This window comes from Felis catus, chromosome B2 (genome assembly GCF_018350175.1).
Source record: "Felis catus isolate Fca126 chromosome B2, F.catus_Fca126_mat1.0, whole genome shotgun sequence".
Lineage (NCBI taxonomy): Eukaryota > Metazoa > Chordata > Mammalia > Carnivora > Felidae > Felis > Felis catus.
This window is the reverse complement of record NC_058372.1, coordinates 70213920-70235427: the sequence shown is the minus strand read 5'-3', so window position 1 is coordinate 70235427 and position 21508 is coordinate 70213920. Positions and strand designations below refer to the sequence as shown.

The 21508-nt window shown below is 35.9% G+C and overlaps 1 long non-coding RNA gene and 1 other non-coding gene across 2 annotated transcripts in view; both read left to right on the top strand.

Annotated features, from left to right (window-relative positions):
* The window catches only part of LOC111556234, a 52988-nt gene extending 36566 nt beyond the window's left edge, over positions 1 to 16422 (top strand). Inside the window, exons 2-3 of the long non-coding RNA XR_002157225.3 lie at positions 6221 to 6291; positions 16283 to 16422. This is a non-coding gene — a long non-coding RNA (uncharacterized LOC111556234). The remainder of the gene's footprint in view (positions 1 to 6220; positions 6292 to 16282) is intronic.
* On the top strand, positions 14037 to 14142 carry LOC111560665. The gene has a single exon (XR_002742664.2). It is a non-coding gene; the product is annotated as a U6 spliceosomal RNA (small nuclear RNA).
* Positions 16423 to 21508: the final 5086 nt, after the last annotated feature.

Sequence of the window (21508 nt, the reverse complement as noted above, 5' to 3'; positions counted from 1 at the left end):
ACACAGATTCCAAGGCAGGCTCTAGGCTCTGAGCTGTCAGCACAGAGCCTGATGCAGGACTCAAACCCACCAACCATGAGATCATGACCTGAGCTGAAGTCAGAAATTTAACTGACTGAGTCACCCAGGCACCCCAAGGACTTTTAAACCATGACTAGCATAACTGACCATAAAAATTGAGGACTTTTTTTCTTACTGTATGTTTCAGAATATGTCTCTGAAAAATGGAATATATTGACTTCGTAAATATGAATCTTTATCCCTTCTTATTTTGCTTTGAATGCAAATCATCACAAAGTAAATGGCTTGATTGAACATACACCTGTAGCTTGAAGGCTTCAATAGTTAAAATATATATTGAGCTTAGGGTGACCCAAATAGGATAGATATAAAGAATAATTGTCTATGTAGCATCTCTGGAAAATATTAAGTTCTCATTGAAGAGCTCATTGTAATTTTCATGCAACTAAACTAAAACATTTTCTCTGTATTAAGAACACTATTTGAGGGAATTAAGGACATGTTCCCATTTTAGTTTCAGTTCACATTGTTTAATTGGAAATTTTATTTTCCCATTAAAATATTTTGCGTAGTATCTCAAAACCGAAGGTGGCTGGATGAATCTCTTCAGGATAACTTAGCCTATATTTCCAGAGGTTGTAGACTGCACTAAGGATTTTGTTAGGTTGTTTAATTGAAACATTTTGAATAGGTAGGTAATCCATGCTTATGAAAAAATGTAAAAATATACAAAAAGATATTGAAGTGGAAAGTAAGTCTCCCTCTTGATCAAGTTACCCTATATCCCAATGTCAAAGCAAAAATTGCAGCTGATACACATGCAACAAAGACTTCATTTAAGGCTATTGCAACAGGGAGAGATACCAAAACTCTGTCTGAGCCCAATTCTACTAAAAAAAAAAAAAGGCGGGGAGCAGGGAGTAGGAGAGTTTTTTGGATCTGGGCTAGAGAAATCATAGGTCACCTATATTTGCTAATTTACCTTACCCAAGGGAAAATTAAACTTTTTCTTTATGACAGGAAGTAGTTTCATAACTCAGAGCAAGTCACCTCCCTAGGTATTAGTCTCCTACCTTCCCATAGAAACTGGGAGATAGGGGCTGTCTTCCTTGATGGTTACATATCAAAGAGATGGCTCCCAGGTCCTTGAGAAAGATGGTTCTGGGTTAAAAAAGAGGCAAAGGACATTTTAAAAGATTTACTTCTCAAAGGGATAAAAAATTTACAAGTATAAGTTTTCTAAAGTAAGTGCTTTATGAAAAATGTTGTCAGGGGTCTAGAGTCACGAATTAGCTTGTCTAAGGTGTCGTCAAGCTAAGGGAATTGTAAGGCCTTCTTAGTCACTATATACCTCCCTGAAGGCAACTGCTGTCAGGTTCTTAGATGCCTTTCCAGAGATGATAATCTATGCCTATTGGCTGTAGATACATTTTATATTTTTCAATATTCTTTAACTTGCTTTTTTACTTTATAATGTATCTTGAAGACTAGTATTATTATAAATGGTATACAGTTAATTATAAATATTACTCTATCTTATAGATGTACTAAACTATTTAAATAGTTCTTAAATAATAACAATTTAGGCTGTTTTTAGGCTTTTATTATAATCAATGGTGCTATACATTGGAACACACTTTGTTTTGCACATAAGAGAATATTTACACAATAAATTGCTAGAAATGGTATTGCTGAGTCAAGAAGGATGCATTTCAGATTTTGCTGACTGTTACCAAGTTGTCTTCCCTATGTTGTACCAATTTTGGTTTACATCAACCTTTGCAAACACAGCATGTTATCAAACTTTCTGATTTTTGCCAGTGCGGTAAGTGAAGAGTACTGACTTTTAACTTTTAATTTGCATTTTATATTATGAGCACTCATGCTGTCAGGGTACAGACATTCAAACTGTGCAATGGATTTATTGCTAATTGGCAGGTAGAAATAGTTATTAACTACCCATTAATGATAAAATGTCTAAATTGTAGGAAAAATACCAAAATTATAAAGTAGTTACAGGACTTTCTCGTTTTACAAAAACCTTCAAGAGACAGAAGGTTAGGGATAGCCTTGGATAAAGGCTTTTGTCTTTTCTAGTCTCTAAGCTTCCCATTATCATGTTTCTGATTCATGCTATCCTGATAATTTTCCTTTCAATGTCTGTTCTTATATTTGCCTATACTATCAATAAAAACATGACTTTACAAAATTTGGGGGTGCCTTAACATGGTAGGTTAAGTGTCCAACTCTCGATCTCAGCTTAGGTCATGATCCCACAGTTCGGAGTTCAAGCCCTGCACTGGCCTCTGTGCTGATGGTGGAGAGCCTGATTGAGATTCTTCTCTCCTCTCTGACCCTCCCCCACTTGTGCTCGCTGTATCTCTCCCTCTCTCTCTCAAAATAAATTAGTAAAAAACTTTAATAAAAAAATAATTTGAAGAAAAGGGAGGTTTTGAAGAAAATAATTTTTGGAAAAATCTACCTCTCATTCCTCTGAATCATCTAGCAGGAATAAGAAAAGGGGCTAGGTAAAAAACAGTACTGTTTGTTAAGCAAGATCCCATTGAGTTTATTTCCCAATACAAATGTTATTTTGTTTAATTTCCGGCATAACTTTCAAAATAGATGATGTCATTTTTGCATTACATGTGTGCAACCTGGGATCAAAGGAGTGAACCAGTTGGACAAGGTTACCTGGATAGGGAATGAAACTGGAATTGGATCCCTTTATCGTGTCCCTGCAAAGCCCTGCTTCTTCCATGTGACAACATATTCTCTGCCCATGCCATGTTATGTAGAAAGGTTTTGTCAGTTTATTTTGGCTGCATCCCATCTCAACTAAGAAAGGCCTTTCTGGCTTTTCTGGCTTTTTCTGCAGTGATACACACATAGACATTCTAATGTTGGTATATATGAAAAAGTGAATCATGTTTTACTGGATTATTTTGAATAGGTAAGAAAATAAGTATGTAGATACATGTGACTCACTGACAGAAATAGTATTTTGTTGACACTGAAGTTGCAATGTGTTTTGCCTAAATTTCCTAGAGGAATTTCAGTAAAAGATATCCACAAGAGTATATTTTGATTGTGCTGACAAAGCAGGCTGTTTCTTTTTCTTTTTTTTTTTTTTTCAAATTCTTTTTGTTTGTTTATCTCTTTTTGAGAGACAGAACATGAAGTGGGGGAGGGACAGAGAGAGAGAGAGAGAGGGAGAGAGAGAGAGAGAGAGAGACAGAGTGAGAGTCGGGGAGGGGCAGAGGGAGAGGAAGTCACAGAATCCAAAGCAGGCTCCAGGCTCTGAGCTGTCAGCATAGAGCCTGATGTGGGGCTTTAACTCACAAACCGCAAGGTAATGATCTGAGCTGAAATCAGACGCTTAACTGAGTCACCCACGTGCCCCAAAGCAGACTGTTCTTTTTTTATTTAAAATTTTTTTAATGTTTATTTATTTTTGACAGAGAGAGAGAGACAGAGCATGAGCGGGGGAGGGGCAGAGAGAGAGGGAGACACAGAATCCGAAGCAGGCTCCAGGCTCTGAGTTGTCAGCACAGAGCCCAACGCGGGGCTTGAACTCACAGACCGCGAGATCATGACCTGAGCCAAAGTCGGACGCTCAACCAACTGGGCCACCCAGGCGCCCCAAAGCAGACTGTTTCTTAATTGAAGTATTTTTTTTTCCATAGTACATTTTAGAATTATATGGAGAAGGATGACCTAGCTTCATTTCTCCAGGACATGATTTCTTTAGAATAATAAAGGTTCCATGAAAAAAGATGGTATAACTGTGTGAATGTGAAAAATGATGAAGTGAAAAAAAGTGGGCAGACTGACTTAGAGACTTTAATATCCTAACAAACACTGCAACCTCAAAGGGGGATTTTCGAATGGTGAGTTTCCCAATCACATTGGACCTAGAACTTCCTTTCATGACTATCCTTTGAGACTGGTGCACAGGAGGAGTCCACTGGGAAACACTGGTGTAGAAAGAGCTGCTGGTGGATAAGGATTGTAGATACCAATGTAAGTACCAAGTTATGACACAGTTTACACTATTGTCTTTAGGTTTATTAGTTTCTAAAATCTAGACTGCCTGCAATTTTTCAGGCACTTCTGGCCCGATTTATTCCACACGTCTTCAACTTACTATGATCCACCATTCTCAGCCTTCTTACTGCTGTTAGTTGGTCAGTATTCTCTCTGGAATCCTTAATGCTGTAGAATAGCAAGGCCTGTGATCATCAGTTGTTATATTTGCAGGTTGGCCCCTGAAACCCCAGTTTGTGGTGTGGATAAAAGAAAAATACTCCCTTTAAAGGATTGTTATATTTTCACCTGGTAAAGTTACTGAAATGTCACTATGACAAAGACTGTTTCATCATAATATATATGCTTTCCCCTCCCAATTTCCATAAAATATTTTATTCTGAAGCACTAAAAGTAAATGATTGTTGGTTAGCAGTAGGTAGTGAATTTTGCAGTGCACCACCCACACCTCCCTTTACGATGAAGCATTCTTCAAACTGCCAGGTGTGTTGGCTACCAACTGTTCACAGCTGAGTGCCTCCCCAGCAATTGCTTTCAGCAACACAGGGCAAAGCCTCTTCCAAGGAAGCAACCAGTAATGCAGGATGAAAAAAGGCCAGGACTCTGCTTTAATCCTGGATGACTCTAAAAGTCTAGTCTACCTCCCAATCTCCCTGCCAATTCAGCTGAGCCCTTTATTTCACATTCGTGGTGATTTAACCTCTCCCTCTGCTCACTGTGGCCTCCTGCATTCTTTTCAAAGGTATTAGTCTCAAGAGCCCTGCTCAGTAACCTTCTTGCAAACACATCTCTGTCTCACTATTTCCTGATGGATCTGACTTAGGCCATAGTAATTTTGAGGAGTGTAGGCCTGCATAGTGTCCACTAGCATGGAAAAGAATGGACCTTGTAAAGCTGAGTTTATATCTACCTGAGTCTATTGAGACAAATATCTGAGTCAAAACATCTAAAAGTAATTAATATCCACCTACAGTGTGGCAACCAAAATACTTTTGTAGAGGGAATTTATTCCTTGTGGAAAACAAAGAATTCCTACTTCTCTGAGTCTAGGAGGAAGCTAGAACAAAGAAAATATTACAATACACATAGTCAGCTTGACCTTTTCTAGGGAACTAGACTTGGTTCATATTGTCAGTCATTTTGAATTTTTAAAAAATGTTTATTTATTATTTAAAGACAGAGTCAGAGCATGAGCAGGGGAGGGGCAGGGGGAGAGGGAGACACAGAATCTGAAGCAGACTTCAGGCTCTGAGCTGTAGCACAGAGCCCGACGCGGGGCTCGAACTCACAAACCACGAGATCAGGACCTGAGCCGAAGTTGGACGCTTAACTGACTGAGCCACCCAGGTGCCCCATATTGTCAGTCATTTTGAATCATTGCACCCCAAATATTAGCACTAAATCATATTAGGGAGGAGGTGAAGCCGGCTGAACTCTATTAATGTGGCCTACATCTCTAACTAAAAATAGTTGGACCCTTTGGAATCTGCCAAATTCTTGACTACATATCAGGCTAAGTCAAGAGTCTACAAATCTAGAGAGACTCCACTAGTTTTGAGAAACTCTACAGTTATGTGAGAAAGGCCAAGCTTGAGGAAAGTAGGTACTTTTAGTGATAGGGGAGTGAATGAAGGAGAGGTTAAGGGAGAGAATGGGATTGTTTGACTTCAGATAGTAATGGCTGTATCATGATAATCATCTCCCTTTCCTCCCCCTCTTCTGCTCTTATTTATTGAATATGATTATGTGTCAGACACAAGGTGTATTTTTATTTAGTCCTACGAGGTAGACATTTTATCCCTATTTTAAAGATGAAAAAACTGATGTCCAAAAAAATCAAGTAAACTGCCTAAAGTCACTGCCCAAGTCTGGCTAGATCTAAAACCATATTCTTTCCTTTATGTTTATAATGGAAAGTGTGTTTTGTGCTTCTTTTTAGCAAGAGAATTAATTATTATTTGCTCAAAAGTTTCAGTGATTTAATCCAACAGATTTTAAATTATTTTCAATGTGCCAGTTAGGTTGAATTTTGCCTAATATATTGATGAGTAGATAATTTCATACTTGGAGCTATAACTAAGACGAGTAATGGGAAAAGCAATAAAAATTTCAGAGGGACTTCATACACTAATACGTCTCTTTTTTTCTTTAGAATAACTAAACATTTTGGAAAGAAAAATGCACATGCTTGCTGAATGCATTGACTTGTAAATGGAAAAAAAGGTACCATAATTATACAATTAAATATATTGAAAATACCATTTGTCAAGTTGATTATCAAAGATTAGGTAAACTAAGTTGGCTTCTGGAGTTGTTGAGTTTATTATTGGTCATTCTCTTCAGAGTTTAAAAGAAGTTTGGAAAAAGTCAGAATTATTGTGATAACTCTCCTATTTCTCTTGGGTCAGAATATAACCACCTCTGGGAATAGAAGGAAAGCTCTATTATTATCTCATCTCTGTATCATTTCTAGGACTATCTCAAGAGAGAAAGATTGAGTTGTAGCTAAAGAGAGAGACTGAGGAAAGTAGAAATATAAAGAATTTAACTTCTATTCCCTTGCTATCTACAATGAAACCAATTAGGATTTAAGAAAAAGTTTTTAAAATAATTCAAGTTCACAAATACCCAGTTTAGGATGAAGTTGGAATTGTAAATTAGGTTGCTTTACTTTAGGCTGAGGTATTTTATAGAAGTAATTATGTTAAATATTTCATGCAATGCTATTGGTTAATTAGGTAGTAAACAGCAAAATGAAAATCAGGAAAATGAAGACATTTATGATTGAATCACCAATTGTTAAGTGTGAGGTATGTATTACACAGGTTTACCTCAACTTTAAAGTCATGAGATAATCTTAAAAGTATAAACTGATGTGAAACCCAACAGGATTATGGATATTGTCTATGGTATCCATTTTGAAATATGTTGAAGTAAGAGTTATCTTCTCAATATAGCTGAATCTTAATTTGATTGGGAAAAAAATCAGCAAAAAATATTTTAGGAAAACATGTTCTTCATTTCCTCAGTTTAAAAGGAACTTACACAATAAATAGAATATATAAACTCTATAATATAATTATATTCTAAATATAATAGAATAGAATAAATAAACTCATTTTGGAATAGATACTTCTGAAAATATTAGTCAAATTTTTGTTTATTATATATACATATTTGTTTATTATATTTTTTCAGTTTCTTTATTTGTTGTTGAGAGCATGATCAGGGGAGGGGCAGAGAGAGGGAGACAGGACACAGAGAATCTCAAACAGGCTCCTTGCTGCCAGCATAGAGCCCAGTGTGGGGCCTGAAATCATGAATTGTGCGATCATGACCTGAGCCAAAATCAAGAGTCTGAAGTTTACCTGACTGAGCTACCCAGGGACCCCTGTTTATTATATTTTAAATGTACTAATGGAGAGGCTACTCAAAGGAAACCGATGGTGACTCCTTAGTAAAATAAGAAAATTACTTTCTGAATTTATTTAGTTTATGTTTTTCTAAGTTTTTTAATGTTTATTTACTTCTGAGAGAGAGAGAGAGACAAAGCACAATTGGGGGCAGAGCAGAGAGAGGAGACACAGAATCTGAAGTAGGCTGCAGGCTCTGAGCTGTCAGCACAGAGCCAGATTTGAGGCTTGAACCCAGGAACAGTGAGATCATGACCTGAGCAAAGTCGGATGCTTAACCGACTGAGCCACTCAGGCACCACTGTTTTATATATATATATATATATATATATATATATATATATATATATATATATATATACAAATTAACTTAAAATTGTTTTATATATATATATATATATATATATATATATATATATATATAAATTAACTTAAAATGACCCATACTCTTTTATTATTATAATTTATCTTCTTTTATAGTTTCATAATAGTTTATTTTTATTTTATTTTATTTTTACGGTTTTACTTATTTTTTAAAATTTTATTTATTTATTTTTTTAATTTACATCCAAATTAGTTAGCATATAGTGAAACAATGATTTTAGGAGTAGATTCCTTAATGCCCCTTACCCATTTAGCCCACCCCCCCTCCCACAACCCCTCCAGCAACCCTCAGTTTGTTCTCCATATTTATGAGTCTTTTCTGATTTGTCCCCCTCCCTGTTTTTATGTTATTTTTGTTTCCCTTCCCTTATGTTCATCTGTTTTGTCTCTTAAAGTCTTCATATGAGTGAATTCATATGTCTTTCTCCAATTTCATTTAGCATAATACCCTCCAGTTCCATCCATGTAGTTGCAAATGGCAAGATTTCATTCTTTTTGATTGACGAGTAATACTCCATTATATATAAATACCACATCTTCTTTAGCCATTCATCCATTGATGGACATTTGGGGTCTTTCCATACTTTGGCTATTGTTGATAGTGCTGCTATAAACATGGGGGTGCATGTGCCCCTTTGAAACACCACACCTGTATCCCTTAGATGAATGCCTAGTAGTACAATTGCTGGCTCGTAGGGTAGTTCTATTTTTAATTTTTTGAGGAACCTCCATACTGTTTTCCAGAGTGGCTGCACCAGCTTGCATTGCCACCAACAATGCAAAAGAGATCCTCTTTATCCGCATCCTCGCCAACATCTGCTGTTGCCTGAGTTGTTAATGTTAGCCATTCTGACAGGTGTAAGGTGGTATCTCATGGTGGTTTTGATTTGTATTTCCCTGATGATGAGTGATGTTTATCAAAATTTTAAAAGATTAATGTATGCAGAGGTGAGTAAATATTTTGTATATTAATGTTGCAGTGGCACCTTCTTGCTGAATTAAAAGCAAATCCTGAGTGCCCATTTAAAGTAGCTTATTTGGGTTTGATGGAAAAAATGTGAAAAAATTACACTCAGATATTTACATATCTGATATGTATATAAGCATATAAGAGGTATTTTTTTCCTCTGGGAATAAGCATTGCAATGTGATACGGTTTTATTTTTCTTGTTTACTATAGTAACAATGATTGCCTGTAGCTGATATTCTCTGAAACACACTTATTTCAGCCATTGTCTGGCATTTATACCCTGTGAATGCAGTTGTTGCCAGTATGACTAATTATCTGTTGACTAATCGTTCACAAAATTTAATGCCTTATGTTTTAACTATCCCTCATTCAGTTTCAAACTTCTAAAGTCATAGTTACTCAGTAAATTATTCTCAGATATAAGCACTAACAAGGGACAATAAGGAAAATTCCATGACATGGAAACTTGATGAAAAACTAACACGAACATTAGATACAACTAATTTTGGTATATTTTCATTTCCTTATTCTCTAATAGTAAAAATCGATGTCATATTTAAATATTGAATACTTTTATTATTATGCTGCATTTTTAAATTTTATTAACTTTAATTTATTACTAATTCATTTGGATAAAATGGCAGAAAAAATGAGAAATGCTACTTTTCTGATTTATCAAAATTTATGAATACTGGCACATAATTTTATTCCAAAAAAAAGACAATGGCTCAGAGCATAATATTGGATGTTATATATGTAAATATTTAAACAACACAAATATTTTTCCCAAACAGCTTTCATTTTTAAAAAGATGATATGTAGATAATTTTTCTAAGGAAGTAATAAAAATACTTAATAGCCCATTGCAAAAGCAGGCTATAAATACTGACTACAGAAGTTTGTTGTGGCTTGCATGAACTCTTCTCTCACAAAATCTTTCAGGTGAAGCACAGAGCCCTGAGAGAGAAATGGGTTCCTACATAATGAATAATGTGAGGACTTAGACATGTAAAGAATTGTGACTTTTCTAACTTTTTCCCTTTGTAATTTCACACTGTTTCCAGAACAACTCTGTGGAATGGTTAGGGCAGCTTCTTTGAGACCTATTTTATATATTTCTCTTCCATTTCTAATAATCTTGTCATGATTATGGCCATAGTCTTGGTTTAGGACTACATTACTTAGCACACTAGCTATGGGAATGTGCTCCTGTCTGGAGTCCCTGCCTCTGGTCTACTGCCAACTGCTATAAGAGTAATCTTGATCTAGGGCACTGAGTATGGTGTTTCTTATCTTCAAAAACATTTAATGATCTCATCACTATCTGTATTTTTGTAAAGTTCTTTGTGTGACTTTAACATGCACCTAATTTTCTAAGTGGTTTAAAATAGCAGTGTGGAGGTTCCTCAGAAAATTAAAAATAGACCTACCCTATGACCCAGCAATAGCACTGCTAGGGATTTATCCAAGGGATACAGGAGTACTGATGCATAGGGCCACCTGTACCCCAATGTTCATAGCAGCACTCTCAACAATAGCCAAATTATGGAAAGAGCCTAAATGTCCATCAACTGATGAATGGATAAAGAAATTGTGGTTTATATACACAATGGAATACTACGTGGCAATGAGAAAAAATGAAATATGGCCTTTTGTAGCAACATGGATGGAACTGGAGAGTGTGATGCTAAGTGAAATAAGCCATACAGAGAAAGACAGATACCATATGTTTTCACTCTTATGTGGATCCTGAGAAACTTAACAGGAACCCATGGGGGAGGGGGAGGAAAAAAAAAAACAGGTTAGAGTGGGAGAGAGCCAAAGCATAAGAGACTGTTAAAAACTGAGAACAAACTGAGGGTTGATGGGGGGTGGGAGGGAGGAGAGGGTGGGTGATGGGTATTGAGGAGGGCACCTTTTGGGATGAGCACTGGGTGTTGTATGGAAACCAATTTGTCAATAAATTTCATATAAAAAAAAAAGAATAAGATCTATGAACCAAAAAAAAATAAATAAATAAATAAAATATTCTAAATTAATTAGATCCACTTGGTTGTCTTTGCAAATGAGGCCAAGAAAAGAACAATGGGAAAGTAGTAGGGTAGTTAAATAAACAAAACATAATGTAATATTTTAAGGAAAAAACACAAATTAAACACAAATATTTTTCATACTGGGTGAAGAGCTTGCCAGTATTTTCCTAGTTAGGGAAATTTAGAATTAAAATGTTCAATAATGAAATGATTGTAGCTTTCTAGAATGTTGACTGACAGGCTTTGACCTGCTAATGAAATTGGCATAATATTTTAATGAATTATAACTGATAAAATGTGAATAATGACACCCAGAGTTAAACTAAATGGAACAGATTACATGGGAGATAGAGTTAAATTTCTCATAAAAGATATCTGATGACAAAGTAATTACAAAATAATTATGTAGTAAATTATATTTTTATCTGTACCAGTGGGAAAACTCTATTTGCTGATTTGCTTTAAACTTTGTTAAACAAACTTTCAGTAAAATTAATCAGCCAGTCAAAAACTGATTTCAGAAAAATTTAAATTAATATGGTTTTATTAATCATCCTAATCTACTTTTATGTCTCAGCTTCCACCAAGTTACTTTGGTTACTGACATGATTTTGTAATTTGAATACATAAGGATATTGATCTGTCAATGCTATAGCTAAGAAATTTGCATTTCCAAGGCTTGGGAATCTCTCTGTCTCTCATACACACACACACACCCATATACACATACACACACACACATTCACACATACACAAACACACACATAGCTTGTATATTAAATACATTTTTACAAAATTTCAAAATCAGGGAAGAATGAATCTGACCAAGACTAATGCTAGGATCAGTGGTTTCAATGATAATATATATTCACCAGGATCCTTGCTTCCATTTATCCTTATTTTCCCAACTACAGCCACCCTTCAGACATCATCACTTGATGAATCCAACTATTCATTTCTTTGATTCTGTTCCCAGGCTGCAAAGTGTTGCTGGACAAATCTCCAAGTTAAGTCAATAAGCTCCACATAGGTCTTATGCTTTCTAGCTCCACTGGAGTTCCTGCATGCTTCTTCATGGTCTCTTCCCCTTTTTTTTTATCGTGTTCTCTGCAACTGACTTTACTGGGTTTTCCAAAAACGTGTTCCTCTTGTCAATGGCATACTTCACCCTCCCAATGCTGCCAAGAAGAAAATATGGCCTTTAGACAGGACCAGTTCCAAACTTTGTTTCTGACTTGAATATGACATCATATACTCTGGTATCCTTCTTGTTTCCTATTAAAAGAAGAGGAGTTGATTTTCCTTTCCTAGTTTAATCACTCACTCTTACTCGGTGTGGTAAACAGAATAATGCTCCCCGCAAAATGTCAACATCTTCATATATGGCCCTTGTAAATATTTTACTTTATATGACAAAAGAGGTGGCGCCTGGGTGGCTTAGTCGGTTAAGCGCCTGACTTCGGCTCAGGTCATGATCTCGCGGTCCGTGAGTTCGAGCCCCGTGTCGGGCTCTGTGCTGACAGCTCAGAGCCTGGAGCCTGTTTCAGATTCTGTGTCTCCGTCTCTCTGACCCTCCCCCGTTCATGCTCTGTCTCTCTCTGTCTCAAAAATAAATAAACATTAAAAAAAATTTATATGACAAAAGAGACTTTGCAGATGATTAAGTATAGAATCTTGAGATAAGGAGATTGTTCTGGATTATCTGAGTTGGCCCACTTTGCTCACAAGATCCTTGTAAAAAGGAAATACAAGGTCAGAGTCAGAGGCGATATGAAGATTTGACAACAGAAGTTGAGGTGTGTGTGTGTATGTGTGTGTGTGTGAGAGAGAGAGAGAGAGAGAGAGAGAGAGAGAGAGAGAGAGAGAGAGACAGGGAGAGAGAGACAGAGAGAGAGAGAGAGAGAGAGAGAGAGAGAGAGAGAGAGTTGAAGATCTCATGCTGCTGGCTTTAAAGATGGAGGATGAAGCTATAAACGAAGGAATGCAGATAGCTTCTAGAAGCTTCAAAAGGCAAGCAAATGGATCATCCTCTATAGCCTCCAGAAAGGAGCTCAGCCCTACTGACATCTTGGTTTTTTTATCCTGATAAAACCCATTTTGGACTTCTGACCTCCAGAACTGTAAGATAATAATTTTTGTTGTTGTAGGCTACCAAGATACAGCATCAGTATGAAACTAATACACCAGTATCTCAGTTCCCATCACTTATAAAGAGATTTTATCCCATTATCTTGTCTATTTTCTCTACCAACAATTTGCCTATTCTTTTACCTCTTTCTTTTCAGGTTGTAAAAAACAAAAACAAAAACAAAAACAAACAGGCTTCCATTATCCTTGTCAAATGACTGCACTTATATCTCTCCTTCCTTTCAGTATCATTCTTACTAAGAAATACTTAATGTCCTCAAACCTTGGTTATTGAGTCTCTGACTCCTGCCCTTCCCTGAATGGCTGTTCCAACCTTCATGGCAGTTTCTTCTTATTTGACAAATTTAACTAAGCTTTTCTCTCATATGAGGGATTTGCAGTTTTCAACAGTAATTTCCTATTCTCTCATGGCTTCTACTTATCATTTTGATTAGTCTATTTGGGATTCTTCATAGGATCCTTTTCCTCTGTTGTCTGGTCACTATTTATATATTGGTGGATGACTCAAGTTCTACTCTTTTCTGTCTTTCATTTTTATTTACCATTTAAACTTTGGGTGATCTGATCTACTTTAATGGTTTTCATTACCAGATATAAGGGGAAAACTTCTAATCAGTGAGTCGCAACTTTACTCTTGAATTCCAGATGCATTTATCTACTAGACATGTCTGTCTGTTTGTCTTCTAGGCACTCCAAACATTATTTAAACCTAGAGAGATTCTTCTCATGTTCAGTGTTTCATAGAAGAAACGAGGAATCACCCTTAGCTTCTCCATCCTACTGATTCTTCTTTCTATTTTGCTCATTTGAGTTTATTTCATTAACATCAACCAAATTAATCTTTGTGCTCCACAATGCCTCCACCATTTGAAAAGTTACCTCATGTTTTCTCTAGAAGATTTAAAAGCCTCCTGATTGGTCCTCCTGCCACAAACTTCCTCACCTCCAAACCTGTCCTCATCCTGCCTCTAGCATTATGTTACCACAGATAAAACATACATTCCTTAACATTGCCCCTAAGTGCTTGCTTCAGCAGCACATACAGTAAAATTAGAACAATATAAAGAAGATTATCATGGCTCCTGTGCAAGGGCAACATGGCCCCTAAGATTTGTTCTAGTTTACTGACCAACTTCCCAACATTTCTTCTCTCCACATCAGATACCCTGTGTTCCAAACATTGAGAGCAGCTCCATATTCACGAGATCTGCCTCATCCTTTCTTGACTGCATATCTGCATACATTCTTCCTAAAATTTGCTTCCTTCTTCTTTATGTAGCAACATCTGCCAATCTGTTAAGCTCTTTGAATCTGTTCTCAAGTAGCCAGAACCAGTCACTAAATGTATGTTTCTAGATCACTCTGTTCCTGTCTATGTTATAGCACTGTATTGCACTGTAATTATTAGTTTTCGTATCCTGTATGACTGGTCTTTGAATTATTTAAGGGTAGGCTATGTCTTCTTCATGTTTATATACCTAGTACTTAGCACTGTGCTTGACATATGGGAAACATTAAGTAAAATGTAGCATGGGCCAATGACATCATAAATTGGTGTGAACAAAAGGTTATGCAATAATTTTCTGAAAAACAACCCTCAAAAGGCTGTAAGTAAAACTAGATGGAAGCTGTGAAAGAATTGATTATGAAAGTAAACACATCATGGTTGATATGGTAGCGGAAATAACAGTTCAAGGATTTGACATTCCTTGTGAGGAAGGCCCTTTACTTTCCAGTTGGTTGTGTACACAGATGAATAAGATACCATCTGTGTTCTCAAAAGATTACAATCTGTAAGGAAAAACAGTCATGTGAACAATTTAGTGGAATAAGGAACTACAAAAGCATCACACAAAGAGAGGATAGTGAGTTCCTTATGGGGCTAGTTAAGGCTTCCTAGAAAAAGTAATTAAATCAAGCAAAAGGGGAAACATTTTTGAGGCAAAAAGCAAATATTACTACCATAAATTATAAAATTTAAGATGGGTAATGTGTGAAGTGGAACATTAGTTTTTATGTTCTTCCTGTAAGCCAATGGAAAATGTGTCATTTTCATGTCCATTTATGTATATTTGAAAGCTATATTCTGATTGAAAATTTCCTTTATTATAAATTAGTGTGCATAATTAATTTTATTAAGCAACCATATTGAATTTGTGCCTGGATAGAGGAGAAATCAAAATATTTTAGTACAATCTCTGATCCTATTATGGTGGGAAGAGAACAAAGCATGTATTAGGTGAAGTGATAGAGCTCCTGTTGGACCTGGCATCCGTGTATAGGAAATTTAGGCTTTGTTCTTATTCCCACATCCTTTAGGGATGTGATCAAAGACATTTAGATCTCTCAGACCACACAGTTTGAAACTGACAGTCACCTCAGAGAAAAGATTCTGACGAGTCTATGGGAATGCTATCAGAATACCATCAGTCAATTATTATTGTAAATTAAACAAATATCCCTGATAAAAATCATTAAAACCTATACATAAAATTAATTTAATAATTTTACTTTGTAGTTATTTAGTCCCAGCAAGGGAAAATTTACACACTGACAATGAGTTTTAATAGTTTTCAGTTGCAATTTTGATATACGACGAGACTAAGATGTCGACATGCATTTGATATTGATTGTTTCTTCCAGAATGATAAACCTACCTAAGGAAAAAAGTAATCATTATACATAATGAAAATCAGGTGGTTTTGAACTCTACTATATCTGGATAGGAAAAGTTTCCAAAACTTATTTGTTTTCTTTGTTAAGAATTTTTTAGCTGTTGGGGCACCTGGGTGGCTCAGTCAATTAAGCGTCCAACTTTAGCTCAGGTCATGATATCACGGTTCATGAGTTTGAGCCCTGCATCAGGCTCTCTGCTGTCAGCGTGGAGCCTGCTTTGGATACTTTCTGCCCCATCTCTGTGCACGCAGTCTCTCTTTCTCTATCAAAACTAATTAAATAAATATTTTAAAAGAATTTTTAGCTGTTCTTATTTTTTCATACATTCAAATTAATTTATAATCAGCTGTGAACTTTCTTCGAAACTATGTAAGATTTTTATTGAAATTACAATTAAAGAGCATTAATTTAAAAAGAATTGAAATTTTGTGTCAATTGATGAATATGGTATACATCTATATTTGTCTCAATAAGGATTTATATTTGTCTACAGAAAGGTGTAAAATATTTGTTAAATTTGTTCCTGGTATCTATCTTTATTATTACCATTACTATAAATGGTGTTTTGACCTACTTCATGTCTACCTTAGAAAAGCCTGTCTAGCGCCTTTCCAAAGAAGACATCCAGATGGCCAACAGACACATGAAGAGATGCTCAACATCACTCATCATCAGGGAAATACAAATCAAAACCACATTGAGATACCACCTCACACTGGCCAGAGTGACTGAAATTAACAACTCAAGAAACAGCAGATGTTGATGAGGATATGGAGAAACAGGAACCCTCTTGCATTGTTGGTGGGAATGCAAACTGGTACAGCCACTCTGGAAAACAGTGTGAAGTTTCCTCAAAAAATTAAAAATACAATTACCCTACAATCCAGCAATAGCACTACTAGGAATTTATTTAAAAGATACAGGAGTGCTGATTCATAGGGGCACATGTACCCCAATGTTTATAGCAGCTATTTCAACAATAGCCAAATTATATCCATCAACTGATGAATGGATAAAGATGTGATTTATATATACAGTGGAATGCTACTTGGCAATGAGAAAGAATGAAATCCTGCAACAATGTGGATGGAACTTGAGGGTATAATGCTAAGTAAAATAAGTCAGTCAAAGACAAATATCATATATTTTCACTCGTATGTGGAATTTGAGAAACTTAACAGAAGACCATGGGGGAAAAGAAGGGGGAAAAATAGTTTCAAATGGAGAGGGAGACAAACCATAACAGACTCTTAAATACAGAAAACATACTAAAGGCTGATGACAGGGAGAGGGGGAGACAGGAAAATGGGTGATGGGCATTGAGGAGGGCACTTGTTGGGATGAGCACTGGGTGTTGTATGTAAGTGATGAATCATGGGAATCTTCTCCCAAATCCAAGAGCACACTGTATACACTGTATGTTAGCTAACTTGTCAATATATTATATTAAAAAAAATAAAAGCTTGTCCAAGAATTTTCCTAGAATGATTATTTTTAATGGCAAGGATGACTGGAACTATGTATTCATTGACCAGAGAAAGTATGAATTGTGCTCTCTCCACACAATGGAATATGGTACATAAAGTAAATTTGAGTGAAAAACAGTATATACAAAAATATGAGTAAATATTAGAAAGTAAATATAATAAATCTTATAAAGTGTTATTAAACTTTATTAGTTAAACACATTGTTTTGTATGCCTCAAATATTAGATGCTGCTTTTTAAGGGGAATAGCTCAATGCCTTTTAAAAACAGTTAAGAATTTACAAATAAATAACATCACTAAGAATCACTGTAAATCCTTTTACTACTAACTTGTAATCCTCTTATACAAGGCCTGTGAACACCAAATCCTTGGAAAGAGGCTTTTATAAGCTTTGTATGTAGCCTTAGACATAATAAGAAATATGTTTTCTTAATATATCAAATTGATTCTGTGCTTGAAAATATGATACCCTTTGAAATAAATAAAATATGGCAGTATATTATTAGAATATCAGCATTATAAAATTCCTTTCTTCAGGTCTTTACAAAACTATCATCTTTTTAATAAAGCCAACACTGATTATCACTGCAAACTGCTCTCTCCACTCCCTAACTGTGGTCTTTTTTTCTTTCTTCTCATTCATAGCACTTAACATCTTTGACCATACAGTGTACTTTATTTATGCTTATTGTGTTTAATATCTATTTTCTATCACTAGAAGGCAGTGTGGGAGCTAGCTTCCAAGATGGCCCCCTATGTTCCACTTCTAGTATTTGCATCTGGCTATGGTGCTCCCCCCGCTTTGAATCATGTGTGGTCTGTGTGAAAAATAGAATACTGTAGAATTGGTTTTGTATAATTCTCAAAACTAGGTCATAAAAAATACTTCAGTTTCTACTTTGTCCTCTCTTGGATCATTTACTCTGGATAAAGCCATCTGTCCTATTGTAAGGACATTCAAGTAGCCTTATGGAAAGGGATGCATGAGAATGAACTGAGGCTTCTTCATAATAATGAGAAACAACTTGCCAGCCAAGTGATTGAGTGAGTGATTTACCTTGAGAGTGGATTTTCCAAAGTCAGTCATGCCTTCTGGTAACTGTATCTCTGGCCCCCATTTGACTACAACCTCATAAGAGACACTTAGTCAAAATCATCCAGGTGAGTTGCCCCTGAATATGTGATTCTCAGAAATTGTAAGAGATGATAAATGCTTTTTTTACGTCAGGAAATTATGATTTAAAAACAAATCCATAAATGTAACTATTACATCCTGTGTTGAAAGATATAACTCAGAGAACTATTCAGTTGAACAATGGTGCTTTGTTCTCGTAGCCTCAGCTTCCGCCTAAGGTAGAAAACATCTTGAAGATGCCCAGGAGTGTGACTTTTATCTAATGAAATGAACCCCAATATGATTCATAAGGGACCAAAGAAATTTTAAGAGCATTGTACAGTCAGAAACACTGCTAGCTTGATCGGAAAGGGACAGAAACAGTACAGAATAAGAAGAGGATTTGGATCCCCATTTTATTTACAGGAATTAAACTGATAATATTACTCAGCCATAAACACAGGTTATATTTCCTGACAAAGAAAGAAGGACTAGAAGGTCAGAACCAAGGGCCCAGAGTGTAGAGCAAAGAACTATGGCCTGGCTTTTATTCCTAACATGTGCTTTGTGGGACAAGCTCCTATAAGTCTCCCATTGTCTCTCTTTTTCAATAAGCAAATTTATAGTCGTTATTCTTTGTATAAATCAAGCTAACTATTGAGCATTTACCATACGTTATATATTATCATATTTAATCCTTACAACCCTATGTGTCAGTACTATTATCTCCATATTAAGAAATGGAAGAAAATGAGGAAAATGGGACATAGAGAAGTTTAAGAGATTGTACTAGTTATTCTCAGAGACAGAATTTGAACTAATACAATTAGACTTCAAAAACTATGTTCAGTGAATATCCTCAATTCACTCTGCTATCCTGACTTAGATTTCAAGTCTAACATCCTAATTTCAGATGGCTGGCCTTTAAATGAAGTAAAACTAAGAAGGGTTTCTGGGGCATTCATGCTGACTTATATTCTGAGGATGTCATTATCTTCGTCATGCTCTGAAGGAGAAACTTTGACTTTTAAATAGAGTGCCTTTGTTGAAACCTCAGAAAAGTTTACCGGCTAATATTTTACAAAAAATACATATTAATTTAAATATTAAATATAGTTGATAACAAAAAATATTCCTCATGGATCAATTAGCTATGAATTAATTTCTCATTTTATATATTAACAATGGAATAGGACCAGGATATCTGTAATAAACAAATCCTACAGGGAAAAAAGAAAACTGGGTGGCAAGTGAGAAATTCTGAAATCCCATTGAACAGACATTTTAAGAACTTTTACCCTGAGTAGCAGAGATTCCTTGATTAAGTTTCTTGTTATGTTCCAGAAGATTTCTATATCTATTTTTCTTCCTATTCTTTGGCTATGCCTTCTGGGATGTTTCTTCTTTTCTATTATTCTTGGTTCATCTGAAGTAGGAATTGGAAACTCTGCTCAACAAAAAGATTTCTCAAAAAACCACTTTTTCCCACATAACTTTGAAGGCCCACAGTATTTTCTTGTTTGTTTGTTTAAGCCTGGAACATTCTGAGGTGTTCTATAGTCCAAACTTATAAGCATCCCTTTGAAAATGCAGTAGACTTCTGATTTATTTGCTTCCAGTCAATTCCATGAGTTATGATTTGGGAGTCTTCTTTACTTTTTTGTTTTCTTATTCCATGGATCTCCCCCAAATATTGGATGCTAACTTGAAGTTCTCTGGAACATATGTCAGCTACACCTGTAATCTGATCTTTTCCTGTTTCTTTTTATTTAGTAGAAAAGGTATATTGTTTTTGATCTCTCAAAGGCAATTTCAATCCGTTCTCTTACTATTAGAATCTGAAAGCTGTCAGTTTTTCCAATCATGCAAGGCCCAAATTGCTGTTTTTAAATTGGCTAATTCTTCTATGCCAGTAACTTTCTCATAATATATTATGAAACACAGCCAGTACCAATTAATAGACCATCCTCTCCCTGGAACTACTGTTGGTTCTCAAATCGGCCCCTTGATATGCAGAGGGCAAGGAGAGACCAAAGCAAGAGGCAGACCACTCCAGATTGGTAGGTGGCAGGTTTTAATAAGCCTGAAACTTACACACAAGGCTTGTCTTGGGTGGCTACAAAATGACCAGATCTCCTCACCTGCTTGCCAGAATCTTAAAAGTTTATAAGGACCCAAACTGGGTTCAATCACATACATCATGAAGATGGTTTCAACAACACCTTACTCTTAAAGCTATGTCCTTGGAACAGCTTCCACTATGGCAACAGTATATTCCAAGGACAAGGAAGGGGATGAGGAGCCTCAATTGCTCAGGTATAGCTCACAGGTCAGCTGGAGATCATGTCCTCTCCATGACCTCCTCTAACAATTACAAGTTAAATAGTACATGGTCTCTCTTCTGTTTTGGTAGCATTAACAAATATAGAGCCTATGCATGATTGTATCTTCCTTTGCTGCTATCAGTTACCTTGCCTTTTGATCTCAGGTTAATGTCAAATATTTTAGGCTTTGTTACACCAAAGCACATTTCATGCTATATCTGTTGGATTAAATGATGTTAACTACTACAGCAGACAAACCCCAGAATCTCAGTAGTTCAACAGTGGTTTCTTACTCACATTTTTTTTTCCAACATGCAAGATGGCAGAAGGCGCTCTGCTAGTCACTTGGGAACCCAGGTTGCACCAGGAACCATGGTTTAGTAGGTAGCTACAGGAAGAGAAGAGAGAGATGGAAGAAGTGCACAGATCTTAAGAGCTCAGCTGGCAAATAATGGATCACTTTCATTCATAGTCCACTGACTATAACTAGTCCCAAGGCTCCAACCTAAGTGCAAGTGAGTCTGGGAAAAATTAAGAAGCACAAAGAATAATAAGAATGTAGATGGGATCAACTTTTAGGTCCTCTCAGCTCCACATTTTTATGAATCTTTGCTTAAACAATAATCTATTCTTTAACAGCTTCCTTATAGATGATACCTCAGAATATTAGAGGAAACATTATCTAACCAATGCAGATTACCTGTTCCATTTTAGAGCAGTGAAAAGTCCCTCTTTTTCCACCATGCCCTCACCCCAAACTTCCACACATTTCTGTTACGTGATTTGAGCACGTAAATATTTTATTAGAAAATATTTAGACTGCACTTTTGTATTGCTTACATGGACAATAAGGTGAGTTAGAGTAAAAGCAAATGAAACAAAATGGCTAA